Here is a 22,569-nt window from a genome sequence, read left to right as displayed (position 1 = left end):
AAAAGCGCAAATAGGGTCTTATCCCACAGATTTGATGCAATAATGTCCCAAGAAAACTGGTCACCTGGTGGTGCTAAGTAAAGGCTCAAAATGTCGGCTGCTGCAGATCCACTGGACGGCTACCGACCAAATAGAACATTGTACACAAAGAGTGTGGATTACTTCTGCGCTGCCGCAATAATACAGTTCCAGAGTTAATGAAGTAGTAATGGTGGTTTATCAACGCGTTTCAAGGTCTCAATGACCCCTTCTTCAGGAAATGCCACACAAAGCACAAAGAAGCAATACACCGACACACCTCAAGAACACGCAAGATTCAAAAAACGGCGCCAAACGCTCATGACATGTGACGTCAAAGTCCAATATTAACAGACACAAATCTGTGTTTGTCAGCGCAAAATAAAGGAAGTTTCAACTTCTTACTGATGAATTCATATCTGCTACAGGAAATCAAACAGAAAATTAATAAATAGAAAACGTATTACTATCGATCGTATAAACTACAAGCGCTCCCCCGAGGAGGTTCCCAAACGAAAAGGATGAGAATCCGGGGAGAACCCGCAAGTAGAGACATCTGCACCCCACATTTGGCCACGCTGCAGCCGAGCCTCCGGAACAGTCAGTGAAACTCGTAAAGGAATCTAGAACGAATAAATCCGGAGAAATAAATTATTTTGTTGAAATACCACGAAACAAAAACAATAAACCTTTTATTAATAGTTCATCTTATGAAAGTGTATATAGATAATAAAAATTATAAAAAATTGTTGCCAAAAAAATGCGCTCCCAGTTTTTCATATAAATAATTGAAAGATAGAAAAAAAGAAATGTTACCAAAAAAGATTAGAATGTATCTTTTAACCCCTTTACCCCCAAGGGTGGTTTGCACGTTAATGACCAGGCCAATTTTTACAATTCTGACCACTGTCCCTTTATGAGGTTATAACTCCGAAACGCTTCAACGGATCCTGGTGATTCTGACATTGTTTTCTCGTGACATATTGTACTTCATGATAGTGGTAAAATTTCTTTGATAGTACCTGCGTTTATTTGTGAAAAAAACGGAAATTTGGCGAAAATTTTGAAAATTTCGCAATTTTCAAACTTTGAATTTTTATGCAATTAAATCACAGAGATATGTCACACAAAATACTTAATAAGTAACATTTCCCACATGTCTCCTTTACATCAGCATAATTTTGGAACCAATTTTTTTTTTTGTTAGGGAGTTATAAGGGTTAAAAGTTGACCAGCAATTTCTCATTTTTACAACACCATTTTTTTTTAGGGACCACGTCTCATTTGAAGTCATTTTGAGGGGTCTATATGATAGAAAATGCCCAAGTGTGACACCATTCTAAAAACTGCACCCCTCAAGGTGCTCAAAACCACATTCAAGAAGTTTATTAACCCTTCAGGTGTTTAATAGGAATTTTTGGAATGTTTAAATAAAAATGAACATTTAACTTTTTTACACAAAAAATTTACTTCAGCTCCAATTTGTTTTATTTTACCAAGGGTAACAGGAGAAATTGGACCCAAAAAGTTGTTGTCCAATTTGTCCTGAGTACGCTGATACCCCATATGTGGCAGTAAACCACTGTTTGGGCGCATGGGAGAGCTCGGAAGGGAAGGAGCGCTATTTGACTTTTCAATGCAAACTTGACAGGAATTGAGATGGGACGCCATGTTGCGTTTGGAGAGCCACTGATGTGCCTAAACATTGAAACCCCCCACAAGTGACACCATTTTGGAAAGTAGACCCCCTAAGGAACTTATCTGGATGTGTGGTGAGCACTTTGACCCACCAAGTGCTTCACAGAAGTTTATAATGCAGAACCGTAAAAATAAAAAATCATATTTTTTCACAAAAATTATATTTTTGCCCCCAATTTTTTATTTTTCCAAGGGTAAGAGAAGAAATTGGACCTCAAAAGTTGTTGTCCAATTTGTCCTGAGTACGCTGATACCCCATATGTGGCAGTAAACCACTGTTTGGGCGCATGGGAGAGCTCGGAAGGGAAGGAGCGCAGTTTGACTTTTCAATGCAAAATTGACAGAAATTGAGATGGGACGCCATGTTGCGTTTGGAGAGCCACTGATGTGCCTAAACATTGAAACCCCCCACAAGTGACACCATTTTGGAAAGTAGACCCCCTAAGGAACTTATCTAGAGGTGTGGTGAGCACTTTGACCCACCAAGTGCTTCACAGAAGTTTATAATGCAGAACCGTAAAAATAAAAAATCATATTTTTTCACAAAAATTATATTTTTGCCCCCAATTTTTTATTTTTCCAAGGGTAAGAGAAGAAATTGGACCTCAAAAGTTGTTGTCCAATTTGTCCCGAGTACGCTGATACCCCATATGTGGCAGTAAACCACTGTTTGGGCGCATGGGAGAGCTCGGAAGGGAAGGAGCGCCGTTTGACTTTTCAATGCAAAATTGACAGGAATTGAGATGGGACGCCATGTTGCGTTTGGAGAGCCACTGATGTGCCTAAACATTGAAACCCCCCACAAGTGACACCATTTTGGAAAGTAGACCCCCTAAGGAACTTATCTAGAGGTGTGGTGAGCACTTTGACCCACCAAGTGCTTCACAGAAGTTTATAATGCAGAACCGTAAAAATAAAAAATCATATTTTTTCACAAAAATTATATTTTTGCCCCCAATTTTTTATTTTTCCAAGGGTAAGAGAAGAAATTGGACCTCAAAAGTTGTTGTCCAATTTGTCCCGAGTACGCTGATACCCCATATGTGGCAGTAAACCACTGTTTGGGCGCATGGGAGAGCTCGGAAGGGAAGGAGCGCCGTTTGACTTTTCAATGCAAAATTGACAGGAATTGAGATGGGACGCCATGTTGCGTTTGGAGAGCCACTGATGTGCCTAAACATTGAAACCCCCCACAAGTGACACCATTTTGGAAAGTAGACCCCCTAAGGAACTTATCTAGAGGTGTGGTGAGCACTTTGACCCACCAAGTGCTTCACAGAAGTTTATAATGCAGAACCGTAAAAATAAAAAATCATATTTTTTCACAAAAATTATATTTTTGCCCCCAATTTTTTATTTTTCCAAGGGTAAGAGAAGAAATTGGACCTCAAAAGTTGTTGTCCAATTTGTCCCGAGTACGCTGATACCCCATATGTGGCAGTAAACCACTGTTTGGGCGCATGGGAGAGCTCGGAAGGGAAGGAGCGCCGTTTGACTTTTCAATGCAAAATTGACAGGAATTGAGATGGGACGCCATGTTGCGTTTGGAGAGCCACTGATGTGCCTAAACATTGAAACCCCCCACAAGTGACACCATTTTGGAAAGTAGACCCCCTAAGGAACTTATCTGGATGTGTGGTGAGCACTTTGACCCACCAAGGGCTTCACAGAAGTTTATAATGCAGAGCCATAAAAATAAAACAAAATTTTTTTCCCACAAAAATTATTTTTTAGCCCCCAGTTTTGTATTTTCCCTAGGGTAAGAGGAGAAATTGGACCACAAAAGTTGTTGTCCAATTTGTCCTGAGTACGCTGATACCCCATATGTGGGGGGGAACCACCGTTTGGGCGCATGGGAGGGTTCGGAAGGGAAGGAGCGCCATTTGGAATGCAGACTTAGATGGAATGGTCTGCAGGCGTCACATTGCGTTTGCAGAGCCCCTAATGTACCTAAACAGTAGAAACCCCCCACAAGTGACACCATTTTGGAAAGTAGACCCCCTAAGGAACTCATCTTGATGTGTTGTGAGAGCTTTGAACCCCCAAGTATTTCACTACAGTTTATAACGCAGAGCCATGCAAATAAAAAATATTTTTTTTTCCACAAAAATTATATTTTAGCCCCCAGTTTTGTATTTTTCCAAGGTTAGCAGGAGAAATTGGACCCTAAATGTTGTTGTCCAATTTGTCCTGAGTACGCTGATACCCGATATGTGGGGGGGAACCACCGTTTGGGCGCATGGGAGGGCTCGGAAGGGAAGGAGCATCATTTGGAATGCAGACTTAGATGGATTGGTCTGCAGGCGTCACATTGCGTTTGCAGAGCCCCTAATGTACCTAAACAGTAGAAACCCCCCACAAGTGACCCCATATTGGAAACTAGACCCCTCAATGAACTTATCTAGATGTGTTGTGAGAACTTTGAACCCCCAAGTGTTTCACTACAGTTTATAACGCAGAGCCGTGAAAATAAAAAATCTTTTTGTTTTCCCACAAAAATTATTTTTTAGCCCCCAGTTTTGTATTTTCCCAAGGGTAACAGGAGAAATTGGTCCACAAAAGTTGTTGTCCAATTTGTCCTGAGTACGCTGATACCCGATATGTGGGGGGGAACCACCGTTTGGGCGCATGGGAGGGCTCGGAAGGGAAGGAGCATCATTTGGAATGCAGACTTAGATGGATTGGTCTGCAGGCGTCACATTGCGTTTGCAGAGCCCCTAATGTACCTAAACAGTAGAAACCCCCCACAAGTGACCCCATATTGGAAACTAGACCCCTCAATGAACTTATCTAGATGTGTTGTGAGAACTTTGAACCCCCAAGTGTTTCACTACAGTTTATAACGCAGAGCCGTGAAAATAAAAAATCTTTTTGTTTTCCCACAAAAATTATTTTTTAGCCCCCAGTTTTGTATTTTCCCAAGGGTAACAGGAGAAATTGGTCCACAAAAGTTGTTGTCCAATTTGTCCTGAGTACGCTGATACCCCATATGTTGGGGTAAACCCCTGTTTGGGCACACAGGAGAGCTCGGAAGGGAAGGAGCACTGTTTTACTTTTTCAACGCAGAATTGGCTGGAATTGAGATCGGACGCCATGTCGTGTTTGGAGAGCCCCTGATGTGCCGAAACAGTGGAAACCCCCCAATTATAACTGAAACCCTAATCTAAACACACCCCTAACCCTAATTCCAACGGTAACCCTAACCACACCTCTAACCCTGACACACCCCTAACCCTAATCCCAACCCTATTCCCAACTGTAAATGTAATCTAAACCCTAACCCTAACTTTAGCCCCAACCCTAACTGTAGCCCCAACCCTAACCCTAGCCCTAACCCTAGCCCTAACCCTAGCCCTAACCCTAGCCCTAACCCTAGCCCTAACCCTAGCCCTAACCCTAGCCCTAACCCTAGCCCTAACCCTAGCCCTAACCCTAACCCTAACCCTAGCCCTAACCCTAGCCCTAACCCTAGCCCTAGCCCTAACCCTAGCCCTAACCCTAATGGGAAAATGGAAATAAATACATTTTTTTTTATTTTTCCCTAACTAAGGGGGTGATGAAGGGGGGTTTGATTTACTTTTATAGCGAGTTTTTTAGCGGATTTTTATGATTGGCAGCCGTCACACACTGAAAGACCCTTTTTATTGCAAAAAATATTTTTTGCAATACCACATTTTGAGAGCTATAATTTTTCCATATTTTGGTCCACAGAGTCATGTGAGGTCTTGTTTTTTGCGGGACGAGTTGACGTTTTTATTGAAAACATTTTTGGGCACGTGACATTTTTTTATCGCTTTTTATTCCGATTTTTGTGAGGAAGAATGACCAAAAGCCAGCTATTCATGAATTTCTATTGGGGGAGGCGTTTATACCGTTCCGCGTTTGGTAAAATTGATAAATCAGTTTTATTCTTCGGGTCAGTACGATTACAGCGATACCTCATTTATATCATTTTTTTATGGTTTGGTGCTTTTATACGATAAAAACTATTTTACAGAAAAAATAATTATTTTTGCATCGCTTTATTCTCAGGACTATAACTTTTTTATTTTTTTGCTGATGATGCTGTATGGCGGCTCTTTTTTTGCGGGACAATATGACGCTTTCAGCGGTACCATGGTTATTTATATCTGTCCTTTTGATCGCGTGTTATTCCACTTTTTGTTCGGCGGTATGATAATAAAGCGTTGTTTTTTGCCTCGTTTTTTTTTTTTTTTTCTTACGGTGTTTACTGAAGGGGTTAACTAGTGGGCCAGTTTTATAGGTCGGGCCGTTACGGACGCGGCGATACTAAATATGTGTACTTTTATTGGTTTTTTTTTTTTATTTAGATGAAGAAATGTATTTATGGGAATAATATTTTTTTTTTTTTTCATTATTTTGGAATATTTTTTTTTATTTTTTTTACACATTTGGAAATTTTTTTTTTTACTTTTTTACTTTGTCCCAGGGGGGGACATCACAGATCAGTGATCTGACAGTGTGCACAGCACTCTGTCAGATCACTGATCTGATAGGAGTGCAGGCTGCTTCACAGTGCCTGCTCTGAGCAGGCTCTGTGAAGCCACCTCCCTCCCTGCAGGACCCGGATCCGCGGCCATCTTGGATCCGGGGCTCGAGCAGGGAGGGAGGTGAGGAGACCCTCGCAGCAACGCGATCACATCGCGTTGCTGCGGGGGGCTCAGGGAAGCCCGCAGGGAGCCCCCTCCCTGCGCGGTGCTTCCCTGTACCGCCGGCACATCGCGATCATCTTTGATCGCGGTGTGCCAGGGGTTAATGTGCCGGGGGCGGTCCGTGACCGCTCCTGGCACATAGTGCCGGATGTCAGCTGCGATAAGCAGCTGACACCCGGCCGCGATCGGCCGCGCTCCCCCCGTGAGCGCGGCCGATCGGCTATGACGTACTATCCCGTCCAGGGTCAGATAAGCCCAGGGCACCTCGACGGGATAGTACGTCTAAGGTCACAGAGGGGTTAAAGATTATTAAAACATGGATGTATAATTATTTGTATAATTTCTAATCTTTTTTGGTAGCATTTCTTTATTTCTATCTTTCAATTATTTATACGAAAAACTGGGAGCGCGTTTTTTTGGCAACAATTTTTAATTTTTATTATCTATATACACACTGTCATAAGATGAACTGTTAATAACCCATTACTTGCCAAATTAAAATTTTTACAAGTACGGATTTTTCCGAAAAGGGCGTCCCAATATTCATTTAAAAATGACAATGACATGATCTCCTATTTTGAAAACATTCATTTTACAAACACAACACAAAAAATTGGACCTAATTATAAAAATGATAAAATCTTAGTTGCTAGAAGCTAAAGATTAGGCGTCCCAAAATAAGGACATTGGTAGATGAGTTAATAAAGGTTTATTGTTTTTTAAAGTTGGTCAGAGCGCTGTGGGATCATGCTGGCATATGTCAACGTGACTGTGACCCGCAGGCGTGGGCTGATGAGACTACTGCTCCCATCAGCCTACGTCTGCTGTCACTGATAACAGTGATGGCAGCTGCGACTATTGAGAGACGTAGTCTCATCTGCCGGCGTCTGTGCTCACAGTTAAAAAACACAAATATTCAAATAAAAAAAAAACACATCATGCTCACCTTAACGCCCAATACCCAACGCCCTCATCTCCTAGAAATAATGTAAAATAATAAACCAACATATCATCCAGGTAATCAAGATCATCCCACAATGATCTCGCATGTAGAACAGTCACTTCGGGATATGTGACCACTCTACCCGGCCGCCGGCGATACAGTGTCAGGTGGTGATCGCTCCCGCAGTGTGTCACTGAGCTACTGTGAGAGGTCACCGGAGTCTGTGCTTTTATACAATATCACTATGGGGTTAATAATGGATAGGTGTCTTATAGACTCCTCTCCATTACTAAGCTGTGGGCTTGATGTCACCTGACAATACAAAGGTGACATCAATCCCCCCAACCATCACCCCACTTGCCACCACTACAGGGCAAGTGGGAAGAGCGAGGCTAAGCACCAGATTTGGCTCATCTTATAGAGGTGCCTTTTCTGGGGTGGCTGAGAGCTGATGTTTTTAGTTTGGGAGGGGCCAATATCCATGGCCCCTTCCTAGGCATTAATATCAGCCTGCACCTGTCTGCATAGCCTTTGCTGCTTTATAGGGGTACCCTATGTCCATTCTTTTTCTGGGGATCCCCTGTAAACTAGCCAGTAAAGTCTAAGCAAAGAGCTGTGAGCTGATATTAATAACCTGGAAACCTTCTTAGCTATTGGCCAGAATATTAACATCAGCCGTCAGCTTTCCCTCTGCTGGTTATTAAAATTACGTGGGAGCCCGGGCAAATTTTTTTTCCTTTTAAAATTAACAGTTGCTGTCTGGTTACAGCCTATGTATGTTTGTTCTGTTAACGCTCCTACATAGGCTGGTGACAGCGTGTGTGTTATTGGTTTAGTAATGAGGGTGTCGGGCTGAGACCTTTTCATTACTAAGCCTCGAGCTAGGTGTCAATGACAGCGGCTGACACCAAGCCCTACTACTGCATCAGCATGAAAATGGTGGTGTTGAACCAAGAAATTACATCAAAACATTTTTTTTAAATATCTTTAGTTAGCTCAAAAAAGCCTTCATTGCTGTACAAAAATGCACCAAAAATGTGCGTTATTCCTGTCAAGAAATGCAGAAACCTTGCAGAAATTTCTGCAAGCAAATACCCAACGTGCGCACATAGTTCATGCTAACACTGATGCACCATGAGGCTATCTGTCCACATGTGAATGAAATGAAACGCTATGGCAGGAGACCCAGGAGGACCCCACTACTGACACAGAGACATAAAAAAGCTAGACTGCAGATTTCCGCAATGTACGTGACTAAGCCAAAAATCTTTCTGGGAAAACATGTTGTGGACAGATGAGATCAAGATAAATCTTTTTGGTAAAGCACATCATTCTACTGTTTACTGAAAAAGAATGAGGCCCATAAAGAAAAGAACACAGTACCTACAGTCAAATATGGTGGAGATTCAAGATGTCTTGGGGTTGTTTTTCTACCTATGTGACTGAGTGCCGTGACTGTGCAAGGCATCATGAAATCCGAATATTACTATTATTTTGGGTCACAATGTAGTGTCCAGTGTCAGAAAGCTGAGTTTGCGTCACGGGTCTTCCAGCAGCACAATGACCCCAAACAAAAGCTGAAGTGTCAGCAATGAGTCCGGATCTAAACCCCATTGATTCCCTGTGGAGAGATCTTACAATCGATGTTGGGAGAAGGCGAAATTGGAGAGATCCGGAGCAGATTGTAAGAAGAGTCCAAGATCCCGGCTGAGAGAAGGAAGCAGCTTGTGATGGTTATAGGAAGCGACTGATCAGTTATTTATTCCACAGGGGGTGACCAATTATTAACCTGAGGGTGCCAACAATTGTGTCCGGACCATCTTGGGGATTTTGTGTGAACTTCTGTCCAATTTGCTTGTTATTTTTGTATTGTTCCAAAACTCAGAAAGGAAATAAACCCGAGTAGGGTTGAGCGAAACGGATCGGACAAATTAAAAAATCGCCGACTTTCGGCAAAGTCGGGTTTCATGAAACCCGACCCGATCCTAGTGCGGGATCGGCCATGAGGTCGGCGATCTTCGCACCAAAGTCGTGTTTTGTATGACTCTTTCAGCGCCATTTCTCAGCCAATGAAGATGGACACAGAGTGTGGACAGCGTGATGACATAGGTCTCGGTCCCCACCATCTTAGAGAAGGGCATGACAGTGATTGGCTTGCTTTTTGCGGCGTCACAGGGGCTATAAAGGGGCATGCACGCTGTGACGGGGTGTACGGCAGAGCAAGAAGGGACAACAGGTCAAGGGATGATTCCACAGATTTATTATCAAGAACGCTGGAACAACACATGCAGGTAGATCTACAGAGTCCACAATTAGTCCAACGGAACAGGTTCGGGGCACCTCCCGATAGTCCACAATTAGTCCAATGGATCCCAAAACAACCTCACGAACAACGAGATATGTCCTCAGCTCAAGTCTCGCCCCGTTCGCTTCCGCAGTCACAGCTGGACGTGGGGTCTTGCCTCAGCTAAGAATCCCCACTCCTTCTCCTTCCAGGATCAACTCACATCTGATCTCAAAATAAGAATGGATTGTCTGAGCTCCTGGGATCCGCCCATGAAGGGGGGTAGGGGTCACACCTTCTATTTAATGGTTGGGTCCACCAGAAGATTCTAGACTGGTGGGCTCCGCTTAATCTATGTAGTATGTACATTTGACTAGCCACCTGCTGTGAGGAAGAATGGCTATTCCTCCACTAGTGGTGTTGACAAAGCTTAATTACATTAGAGCTTAGGGCTGCAAGTATTGGGGGAAGGAGACATTGTTACAGGTGAACTCCCAGCACAAGAAAATACATAAATTACAGCTAATAGAAACCAAAGAACAGTTACATACATCAAATGGCATATTATTCAAATACAGGACAGGGCAAAAGTACATATCATGACAATCCCTTCCCCTCCCAATTTGTGTACGTACCAGGGACCTCAACAGGTCGCTGGTTAAGAACACACAGGCAGAGCGTAACTTACATGTGGCTTCATGCAGCCACAAATTGGCATCGTAGCTCTCCCACATCATTGCCCAGGAGAACATCTGCAGGCAGACCACCCATCACCCCGACCACACATCGCCTGACCCCAAAACCAAAGTTCAGATCCACAGTGGCTGTGGGAATAGTCCTCCTTTGTCCACCAGCCAGTTCAATGACAATCCCAGGTCCTCGATGGATTGCCTCAGGCCGAGCCACTTGGGAATCAGCCAGTGTGAGGAAAGCCCCTGAGTCACAAAATCCAATAAGTCTCTGTCCATCCAGCACGACCTCCTGCAAGTGCTTACCTCGATGAGCAGAAGTCGTCATAGCTGCGGGTCGCACACCATAAACTCCTAGTGGTGCAACATGGGTGGGTGAGGCACAAGGCCAGTCCTCACGTAGTGGTGACACGTCGTCCTCCATGGCACTTGGCTGTACATAATAATACGACTGGGTACAGGATTAATCCTCATTTGAACAGCTGGGCAGGAGGCTTGCAGATGCCCCGGCTGTCCATATCGATAGCATCTGTGCTGGGTCTCACTCCATCCAAGGCGTCCTCTTGGGCGAGGGGTAAGGGAACCTGGAGGCTGGCCCCCACCTGAAGGTGCTGTAGGGTTTTGAGGACGACTCCTCCATGGGCTGGCTGGGCATGAGGCCTGCAGATGCCCCGGATGCCCACAACCATAACACCTGCGCTCTGCTACTTCCTCTCCTCGTCGTATTCCAGAAAACGCAGTAGAAGCAACTGGAGGCACATTTACACGGGTATCAGCATGAGGTGGTGGCTTAGAGGAACGGGGAACAATGGGGACAGAAGAACAGGGGGCCACCGGTGTTGTGGAGCTGGTAGGCCTCTCTCCATCCTCCAACAGAACCCTCCACTGAGGCTTGATGGTGAGAGCCTCATCAGGTAGAGCTGCAGCTTCCTCCACAGTGGCTGGACTCCTCTCACGCACCCATTCCCGGATCTCAGCAGGGCACTTGAAGTAAAACTGCTCTTTTAGGATAACCTGGAGGAAGGTCTCCCAGGTTAAGGCCTCCTCTGCCTCCAGCCAGCGATGACATATTTGTTTTAGTCTGTGGGCATACATCTTGAAAGACACTTCCTCATCACAGGCTAAAGTACGGAACTGAGTCCTGTAAGTGTCTGGGGTAACAGCATAATGTTCTAGAATAGTCAGTTTAATCTCCGCATACTCACAGTTCCCCTGAGGGTCCATAGCTCTATAGGCTGCGGCAGCTCCACCCTCTAAGAGCCCCACCAGATGTCGGACTCGGTCCCTTTCCGGGACTTCCATTAATCGACACTGATTCTCAAAGTCCTGGAAGAAGCCCTCAATGTCGCCTGCAGCCTCATTAAAGGGCTTCAAGTCTTTGCGGGACACTCTGGGGAGTTCCCTCATGGTGGGTGCTGGGGTTAGAGTCTGTCTGGAGCTTCTAGCTGCTTCCAAAGCGATCTGCCTCTCCAGCAATGCCATCTCCTGAGCTCTGTTCTCGGCTCTGTGAATGGCCTCCCTCTCCTCGGCTCTGTGAATGGCCTCCCTCTCTCTCTCCTCGGCTCTGTGAATGGCCTCCCTCTCCCTCTCTTGAGCTCGGTGAATGGCCTCTTTCTTATAGTCTATGGTGGCCTCTTCTCCCAGCAATGCCAACTCCTCCTCGTACCACACAACCCACTGACTTTTTTGGGTATTTACCTCTGGCTGCAGTCTTTCCTCCATTTGCTGTGAGGATCCTTCCTCAGCGTCATCTTGCAGGCGAACTCCTTCCAAAGCCTCAATAAGCTGCTCCTTGGAGAGTCCCTTAAAACGGACTCCTACTTCCCGGGCCTTTGATTGTAGGCTCCCCAAAGTCCAGTTCTTGTACTCTGCGGTGTTGGTTCCCGATGTTGATGGGCCTTTGTCCTCCATTCCTTCTGCTCTCATCCCTCTGCTGCCACCAGTTTGTGACGGGGTGTACGGCAGAGCAAGAAGGGACAACAGGCCGAGGGTTGATTCAACAGGTTTATTATCAAGAACGCTGGAACAACACATGCAGGTAGATCTACAGAGTCCACAATTAGTCCAACGGAACAGGTTCGGGGCACCTCCCGATAATCCTTGTGCCAGGTAACAAAGCAATAGTCCACAATTAGTCCAATGGATCCCAAAACAATCTCACGAACGAGATATGTCCTCAGCTCAAGTCTCGCCCCATTCGCTTCTGCAGTTACAGATGGACATGGGGTCTTGCCTCAGCTAAGAATCCCCACTCCTTCTCCTTCCAGGATCAACTCACATCTGATCTCAAAATAAGAATGGATTGTCTGAGCTCCTGGGATCCGCCTATGAAGGGGGGTAGGGGTTACACCTTCTATTCAATGGTTGGGTCCACCAGAAGATTCTAGACTGGTGGGCTCCAGGTATTCTATGTAATATGTACATTTGACTAGCCACCTGCTGTGAGGAAGAATGGCTATTCCTCCACTAGTGGTGTTGACAAAGCTTAATTACATTATAGCTTAGGGCTCCAAGTATTGGGTGAAGGAGACATATTACACAGTAACATAGTAACATAGTTAGTAAGGTCGAAAAAAGACATTTGTCCATCCAGTTCAGCCTATATTCCATTATAATAAATACCCAGATCTACGTCCTTCTACAGAACCTAATAATTGTATGATACAATATTGTTCTGCTCCAGGAAGACATCCAGGCCTCTCTTGAACCCCTCGACTGAGTTCGCCATCACCACCTCCTCAGGCAAGCAATTCCAGATTCTCACTGCCCTAACAGTAAAGAATCCTCTTCTATGTTGGCTATATTGTTACAGGTGAACTCCCAGCCAAGAAAATACATAAATTACAGCTAATAGAAACCAGAGAACAGTTACATACATCACATGGCATATTATTCAAACACAGGACAGGGCAAAAGTACATATCATGACAATCGCCGACCGCCATCTTACTTCTGCTGATCTGAGCATAGGGAGAGGTTGCTGCAGCTTCATCAGAAGAAGGGATATAGTTAGGGAGGGAAGATTAACCCCGAAACTGCTTGTGCTGTAGCGATTTCCACTGTCCAACACCACCTTTTCTTTGCAGGGACAGTGGAGTTTATATTTTTTTTCCTCAGCTCTGTAGCTTATTAGGCTGCTTTATAATGCTCCCTGATAGCTGCATTGCTGTTTGTACGCCGCTGTGCAAACCAACTGCTTTTTTAAAAGCAAAAAACCTGTTGCTCCTTTCTGCACAGTTCTCTTGTTTATCTGTCCACACTTTTGTGTGCAGCAGTCCTTTTTATTGCTGCCATACTTGTCCTGAGATCATTGTAGGGAGATTGAAATTGTACTACAGCCCTTGTATTTTTTCATATATCTTCCAGCCATGTTCTGCCACTGACATTGTGTAGTGTAATACACTGGGCCTGAGTTTTGGTTCAGTCTCCCCCCAAAAAAGTGAGACAAATTCTCACAAAGTGGATATATTTCAGTCCTGCTAGTTTAGTGTATATCAGCCAGCCACTTTCTGCCACTTACATTGTGTTGCATTACAGGAGCTCGCTTGCCCATCAGCTAGTGTGCTATCAGAAAGAGTCTTCAGTGCTGCTGGTTCGATATTGACCGAAAAAAGGACACGTCTGGCTACCCAAAATGTGGATGATCTAAACTTCATTAAAATGAACCAAGCATGGATTTCAAATTATTTTGCCCCACCTTCCCCTGCTGACACGTAGCTTGCCTGAAAAATGTCTTGCTTTTGGCCTCCTCTTACTGACTTCTCCAATTCCTCCATTTGCAGCTGCCGAATGTCCACCATAGGCCATTTTTATACCTCCCTAAATGGGCTGACTCCCCCCGACAGGGCCGTGGTCACCACCTGGCGCAAGCACCCGTGTGAGTGCCGTTTGCCTGGACAGGTGGGTGTGCCCACTCTTGGGCGACGGCACTGGCACAGGGTCCCTCATAGTACAATGAAGTGTCTCTGACGGTGGTGGTGCACAACCAACGTCAGACACACCGTCGTAATATGAGGGGCCCTGTGCCAGTACCGCCGCCCACGAGAGCGGTACTGGCATATTAAGGGTCACCAATCTAACCCAAGAAGAGGTGCGAAACCGGCTAAATAAGATTAAAATAGATAAATCTCCGGGTCCGGATGGCATACACCCACGAGTACTAAGAGAACTAAGTAATGTAATAGATAAACCATTATTTCTTATTTTTAGGGACTCTATAGCGACAGGGTCTGTTCCGCAGGACTGGCGCATAGCAAATGTGGTGCCAATATTCAAAAAGGGCTCTAAAAGTGACCCTGGAAATTATAGGCCAGTAAGTCTAACCTCTATTGTTGGTAAAATATTTGAAGGGTTTCTGAGGGATGTTATTCTGGATTATCTCAATGAGAATAACTGTTTAACTCCATATCAGCATGGGTTTATGAGAAATCGCTCCTGTCAAACCAATCTAATCAGTTTTTATGAAGAGGTAAGCTATAGACTGGACCACGGTGAGTCATTGGACGTGGTATATCTCGATTTTTCCAAAGCGTTTGATACCGTGCCGCACAAGAGGTTGGTACACAAAATGAGAATGCTTGGTCTGGGGGAAAATGTGTGTAAATGGGTTAGTAACTGGCTTAGTGATAGAAAGCAGAGGGTGGTTATAAATGGTAAAGTCTCTAACTGGGTCGCTGTGACCAGTGGGGTACCGCAGGGGTCAGTATTGGGACCTGTTCTCTTCAACATATTCATTAATGATCTGGTAGAAGGTCTACACAGTAAAATATCGATATTTGCAGATGATACAAAACTATGTAAAGCAGTTAATACAAGAGAAGATAGTATTCTGCTACAGATGGATCTGGATAAGTTGGAAACTTGGGCTGAAAGGTGGCAGATGAGGTTTAACAATGATAAATGTAAGGTTATACACATGGGAAGAGGGAATCAATATCACCATTACACACTGAATGGGAAACCACTGGGTAAATCTGACAGGGAGAAGGACTTGGGGATCCTAGTTAATGATAAACTTACCTGGAGCAGCCAGTGCCAGGCAGCAGCTGCCAAGGCAAACAGGATCATGGGGTGCATTAAAAGAGGTCTGGATACACATGATGAGAGCATTATACTGCCTCTGTACAAATCCCTAGTTAGACCGCACATGGAGTACTGTGTCCAGTTTTGGGCACCGGTGCTCAGGAAGGATATAATGGAACTAGAGAGAGTACAAAGGAGGGCAACAAAATTAATAAAGGGGATGGGAGAACTACAATACCCAGATAGATTAGCGAAATTAGGATTATTTAGTCTAGAAAAAAGACGACTGAGGGGCGATCTAATAACCATGTATAAGTATATAAGGGGACAATACAAATATCTCGCTGAGGATCTGTTTATACCAAGGAAGGTGACGGGCACAAGGGGGCATTCTTTGCGTCTGGAGGAGAGAAGGTTTTTCCACCAACATAGAAGAGGATTCTTTACTGTTAGGGCAGTGAGAATCTGGAATTGCTTGCCTGAGGAGGTGGTGATGGCGAACTCAGTCGAGGGGTTCAAGAGAGGCCTGGATGTCTTCCTGGAGCAGAACAATATTGTATCATACAATTATTAGGTTCTGTAGAAGGACGTAGATCTGGGTATTTATTATGATGGAATATAGGCTGAACTGGATGGACAAATGTCTTTTTTCGGCCTTACTAACTATGAGAGAGTGTTCCCCCCCAGCTCGAACAGTGCTCTACCACTGGCAATACTTACCTCTCCCTGCTCCACCACTGTGTAGTCTGTGCTGTTAAATCCTTCAATGGCACTGCCAATGCAAATTTGTTGAAATGATAGATGATAGTTAAAATATACAGGGGCCCTGGCCTCAATTTAGACCAGTTAATACTTTGCGCCAACTACCACTGTCTGCTACTCAGCATAGGAGCCCACCCCAATACCTCGCTATGCCACCTGTTTATTTATGAACAATTTTTTGGCAGACAGTTAGCACACTTTCTTATTTGGGCCTACTCTCTGTGTCAGCCTCTCATTCCAGTTGTCCTCCACTGCAATTCCCCCTGGTTAGTCCTGTGTTACCAATTTTGAACTGCATTTAGCCCACTTTATTCTTTGGGCCTATATCTGTGTTTCCTCCTCATCCTGCCCATTGCCCAGCCAGTGATAGATGAGTCTGCTGGTACATTGACCCATAACGCAACATTCCCCGTGCACGCTACACTGCAACATTGTGACCCTGCTGAAAGTCAGGTTCCTCTTCCCGCATACCATACCACCTTACACGGGGACAAAGAGGAAGGTGCAGATGAAGGTGCAGGTTCCTTCATCAGGTGGGGGGAGGAATACTAGTTGGTGACGTCACTGGCACAGGGCCTCTCGTGGTACGCAAAAGTGTTGCTGCCGGTGGGAGGCGCCGCCCGCCATCAAACACACCGCTGTACTATGAGGGGCCCTGTGCCAGTGCCAATGCCAACGAGTGGGCCCCCCCTGCTTGCTCAGGATCACAGCACTTGCAAAGTTGAAATACTTACCTCTCCCTGCTCCACTGCCGTGACGTGGTCCAGATTTCCTGGGCCCACTAATTACTTGAACCAGCCCTACCCCCCACAACTTTAGCCAAATGACCCCCAATTTCCAATGCCTTCCAATTATAAGGTAAATTAAGATTGACAAGCTTCTGTAACAAGAATAGATGGTTTTGACATTAAAATGGGCAGTGTAGGTGTTTTCCTGGCCTCCACTCACTGCCGACTATGCTCCCCCATTGACTTGCATTGGGTTTCGTGTTTCGGTCGATCCCCGACTTTTCGCGATAATCGGCCGATTTCACCCAACCCGACATTTGAGAAAGTCGCTTTTCGCGAAACCCGGCTCGACCCTAAAAAAGTAAAAGTCGCTCAACTCTAAACCCGAGTATAACAAAACGTGTGTAATTGTAATAATGGTCTTGGAGAAATATTCCATGTTGTGGAACAATCTCAGGGGCGCCAACACTTTCAGCCTTGACTGTATGACCACAGCCGCGGTATAATGCACAGGACATCGGTGACGGCCCGGGGTGCGGGCAGATCTCATACATCCAGTGTAACCTCCGGACCCGAGTGATGACGTCTCTGCCGGGAGCTCTGCACCGCCGACCTCTCATCACGTCCTCATTCCTTTATCTGCTCCACCGATTGTACAGTACAAAACGGCTCTCTGTTATCAGCCAAAACATTTCTCACACAAATCTTATTACATATACTATGTTCAGTACTGAGGAGCTGCCAGGAAATATATATTCCACTATAAGAGATATCCCCCTGTACTGTAATAAGATGTGATATCACCGCTCCTCTTATATCCCCCTGTACTGTAATAAGATGTGATATCACCGCTCCTCTTATATCCCCCTGTACTGTAATAAGGTGTGATATCACCGCTCCTCTTATATCCCGCTGTACTGTAATAAGATGTGATATCACCGCTCCTCTTATATCCCCCTGTACTGTAATAAGATGTGATATCACCGCTCCTCTTATATCCCGCTGTACTGTAATAAGATGTGATATCACCGCTCCTCTTATATCTCCCTGTACTGTAATAAGATGTGATATCACCGCTCCTCTTATATCCTCCTGTACTGTAATAAGATGTGATATCACCGCTCCTCTTATATCCTCCTGTACTGTAATAAGATGTGATATCACCGCTCCTCTTATATCCCCTGTACTGTAATAAGATGTGATATCACCGCTCCTCTTATATCACCCTGTACTGTAATAAGATGTGATATCACCGCTCCTCTTATATCCCCCTGTACTGTAATAAGGTGTGATATCACCGCTCCTCTTATATCCCGCTGTACTGTAATAAGATGTGATATCACCGCTCCTCTTATATCCCCCTGTACTGTAATAAGATGTGATATCACCGCTCCTCTTATATCCCGCTGTACTGTAATAAGATGTGATATCACCGCTCCTTTTATATCCCCCCGTACTGTAATAAGATGTGATATCACCGCTCCTCTTATATCCTCCTGTACTGTAATAAGATGTGATATCACCGCTCCTATTATATCACCCTGTACTGTAATAAGATGTGATATCACCGCTCCTCTTATATCCCCCTGTGTTGTAATAAGATGTGATATCACCGCTCCTCTTATATCCCCCCGTACTGTAATAAGATGTGATATCACCACTCCTCTTATATCACCCTGTACTGTAATAAGATGTGATATCACCGCCCCTCTTATATCCGCCCGTACTGTAATAAGATGTGATATCACCGCTCCTCTTATATCCCCCCGTACTGTAATAAGATGAGATATCACCGCTCCTCTTATATCACCCTGTACTGTAATAAGATGTGATATCACCGCTCCTCTTATATCCTCCTGTACTGTAATAAGATGTGATATCACCGCTCCTCTTATATTCCCCCGTACTGTAATAAGATGTGATATCACAGCTCCTCTTATATCACCCTGTACTGTAATAAGATGTGATATCACCGCTCCTCTTATATCCCCCTGTACTGTAATAAGATGTGCTATCACCGCTCCTCTTATATCCCCCTGTACTGTAATAAGATGTGATATCACCGCTCCTCTTATATCCCCCTGTACTGTAATAAGATGTGCTATCACCGCTCCTCTTATATCCCCCTGTACTGTAATAAGATGTGATATCACCGCTCCTCTTATATCATCCTGTACTGTAATAAGATGTGATATCACCGCTCCTCTTATATCCCCTGTACTGTAATAAGATGTGATATCACCGCTCCTCTTATATCCCCTGTACTGTAATAAGATGTGATATCACCGCTCCTCTTATATCCCCTGTACTGTAATAAGATGTGATATCACCGCTCCTCTTATATCCCCCTGTACTGTAATAAGGTGTGATATCACCGCTCCTCTTATATCCCCTGTACTGTAATAAGATGTGATATCACCGCTCCTCTTATATCCTCCTGTACTGTAATAAGATGTGATATCACCGCTCCTCTTATATCCCCCTGTACTGTAATAAGATGTGATATCACCGCTCCTCTTATATCCCCCTGTACTGTAATAAGATGTGATATCACCGATCCTCTTATATCTCCCTGTACTGTAATAAGATGTGATATCACCGCTCCTCTTATATCCCCCCGTACTGTAACAATGTGATATCACCGCTCCTCTTATATCCCCTGTACTGTAATAAGATGTGATATCACCGATCCTCTTATATCACCCTGTACTGTAATAAGATGTGATATCACCGATCCTCTTATATCACCCTGTACTGTAATAAGATGTGGCTTTGGCTGCTTGTGTTTTGGCCCCCGGGGTGTACATTATATACGGGCGGGCGCGGTTCTGGTAATTACCAGTTGAGGTGTCCTTATTTTTAGTAAATGGTTTTCTGGTGGCTCCTGTCGGGCCGGTCGCACTGGTTTCTGTGCACAGGTGATGACTCTGCTCCGTCAGGTTCCCTCCTTGATGAGAGTAGTAGTTCCTCCCGATCCGGCTCCTGATTTATATGATTAACAATATGGCGCTTGCTGTGTAATGTAATGAGGAATGTGACAGGTGGAGAGCGGACAGGTCCGGACACGGCCATGACACCAGGAATGTGTGAGGTCACCGCCACGTCCCGCGCTGCCTGTCACTGAGGGCTCACCGTAGGGAATAGTGCATCGTGCGGCCATCACTGAGGGGAGCAGTAACAGGAGGCCGGCGTCATGTCGTCAGTGGTCACCGGAGCCACACAGTAATGGCTGACAGTCACCGCTGCTATTATGGCCCGTGGCCGTTATTTACTGCCTGTCACTGAGGGCTCACCATAGGGAATAGTGCACCGTGCGGCCATCACTGAGGGGAGCAGTAACAGGAGGCCGGCGTCATGTCGTCACCGGAGCCACACAGTAATGGCTGACAGTCACCGCTGCTATTATGGCCCGTGGCCGTTATTTACTGCCTGTCACTGAGGGCTCACCATAGGGAATAGTGCACTGTGCGGCCATCACTGAGGGGAGCAGTAACCGGAGGCCGGCGTCATGTCCTCAGTGGTCACCGGAGCCACACAGTAATGGCTGACAGTCACCGCTGCTATTATGGCCCGTGGCCGTTATTTACTGCCTGTCACTGAGAGCTCACCGTAGGGAATAGTGCACCGTGCGGCCATCACTGAGGTGAGCAGTAACAGGAGGCCGGCGTCATGTCGTCACCGGAGCCACACAGTAATGGCTGACAGTCACCGCTGCTATTATGGCCTGTGACCGTTATTTACTGCCTGTCACTGAGGGCTCACCATAGGAATAGTGCACCGTGCGGCCATCACTGAGGGGAGCAGTAACCGGAGGCCGGCGTCATGTCGTCACCGGAGCCACACAGTAATGGCTGACAGTCACCGCTGCTATTATGGCCCGTGGCCGTTATTTACTATATCAATAGTAAAAGAATAAAAACTGAAAATGTAGGCCCCTTAAAAAATAGTGAGGAAAGAATGGTTGTAGATGACGAGGAAAAAGCTAACATATTAAACACCTTCTTCTCCACGGTATTCACGGTGGAAAATGAAATGCTAGGTGAAATCCCAAGAAACAATGAAAACCCTATATTAAGAGTCACCAATCTAACCCAAGAAGAGGTGCGAAACCGGCTAAATAAGATTAAAATAGATAAATCTCCGGGTCCGGATGGCATACACCCACGAGTACTAAGAGAACTAAGTAATGTAATAGATAAACCATTATTTCTTATTTTTAGTGACTCTATAGCGACAGGGTCTGTTCCGCAGGACTGGCGCATAGCAAATGTGGTGCCAATATTCAAAAAGGGCTCTAAAAGTGAACCTGGAAATTATAGGCCAGTAAGTCTAACCTCTATTGTTGGTAAAATATTTGAAGGGTTTCTGAGGGATGTTATTCTGGATTATCTCAATGAGAATAACTGTTTAACTCCATATCAGCATGGGTTTATGAGAAATCGCTCCTGTCAAACCAATCTAATCAGTTTTTATGAAGAGGTAAGCTATAGACTGGACCACGGTGAGTCATTGGACGTGGTATATCTCGATTTTTCCAAAGCGTTTGATACCGTGCCACACAAGAGGTTGGTACACAAAATGAGAATGCTTGGTCTGGGGGAAAATGTGTGTAAATGGGTTAGTAACTGGCTTAGTGATAGAAAGCAGAGGGTGGTTATAAATGGTATAGTCTCTAACTGGGTCGCTGTGACCAGTGGGGTACCGCAGGGGTCGGTATTGGGACCTATTCTCTTCAACATATTCATTAATGATCTGGTAGAAGGTTTACACAGTAAAATATCGATATTTGCAGATGATACAAAACTATGTAAAGCAGTTAATACAAGAGAAGATAGTATTCTGCTACAGATAGTAACATAGTAACATAGTAACATAGTTAGTAAGGCCGAAAAAAGACATTTGTCCATCCAGTTCAGCCTATATTCCGTCATAATAAATCCCCAGATCTACGTCCTTTTACAGAACCTAATAATTGTATGATACAATATTGTTCTGCTCCAGGAAGACATCCAGGCCTCTCTTGAACCCCTCGACTGAGTTCGCCATCACCACCTCCTCAGGCAAGCAATTCCAGATTCTCACTGCCCTAACAGTAAAGAATCCTCTTCTATGTTGGTGGAAAAACCTTCTCTCCTCCAGACGCAAAGAATGCCCCCTTGTGCCCGTCACCTTCCTTGGTATAAACAGATCCTCAGCGAGATATTTGTATTGTCCCCTTATATACTTATACATGGTTATTAGATCGCCCCTCAGTCGTCTTTTTTCTAGACTAAATAATCCTAATTTCGCTAATCTATCTGGGTATTGTAGTTCTCCCATCCCCTTTATTAATTTTGTTGCCCTCCTTTGTACTCTCTCTAGTTCCATTATATCCTTCCTGAGCACCGGTGCCCAAAACTGGACACAGTACTCCATGTGCGGTCTAACTAGGGATTTGTACAGAGGCAGTATAATGCTCTCATCATGTGTATCCAGACCTCTTTTAATGCACCCCATGATCCTGTTTGCCTTGGCAGCTGCTGCCTGGCACTGGCTGCTCCAGGTAAGTTTATCATTAACTAGGATCCCCAAGTCCTTCTCCCTGTCAGATTTACCCAGTGGTTTCCCGTTCAGTGTGTAATGGTGATATTGATTCCCTCTTCCCATGTGTATAACCTTACATTTATCATTGTTAAACCTCATCTGCCACCTTCCAGCCCAAGTTTCCAACTTATCCAGATCCATCTGTAGCAGAATACTATCTTCTCTTGTA

The 22,569-nt window shown here is 44.9% G+C and overlaps 1 protein-coding gene across 1 annotated transcript in view; it reads left to right on the top strand.

Annotated features, from left to right (window-relative positions):
- LOC138671421 (sodium-dependent proline transporter-like) overlaps window positions 1-22,569 on the top strand; it is a 74,560-nt gene that overhangs the window by 20,293 nt on the left and 31,698 nt on the right. The window lies entirely within an intron of this gene.

Source organism: Ranitomeya imitator, chromosome 3 (assembly GCF_032444005.1).
Source record: "Ranitomeya imitator isolate aRanImi1 chromosome 3, aRanImi1.pri, whole genome shotgun sequence".
Classification (NCBI taxonomy): domain Eukaryota; kingdom Metazoa; phylum Chordata; class Amphibia; order Anura; family Dendrobatidae; genus Ranitomeya; species Ranitomeya imitator.
Note: the sequence above shows the minus strand (reverse complement) of the source record. Positions and strands in the feature narration are given on the sequence as shown.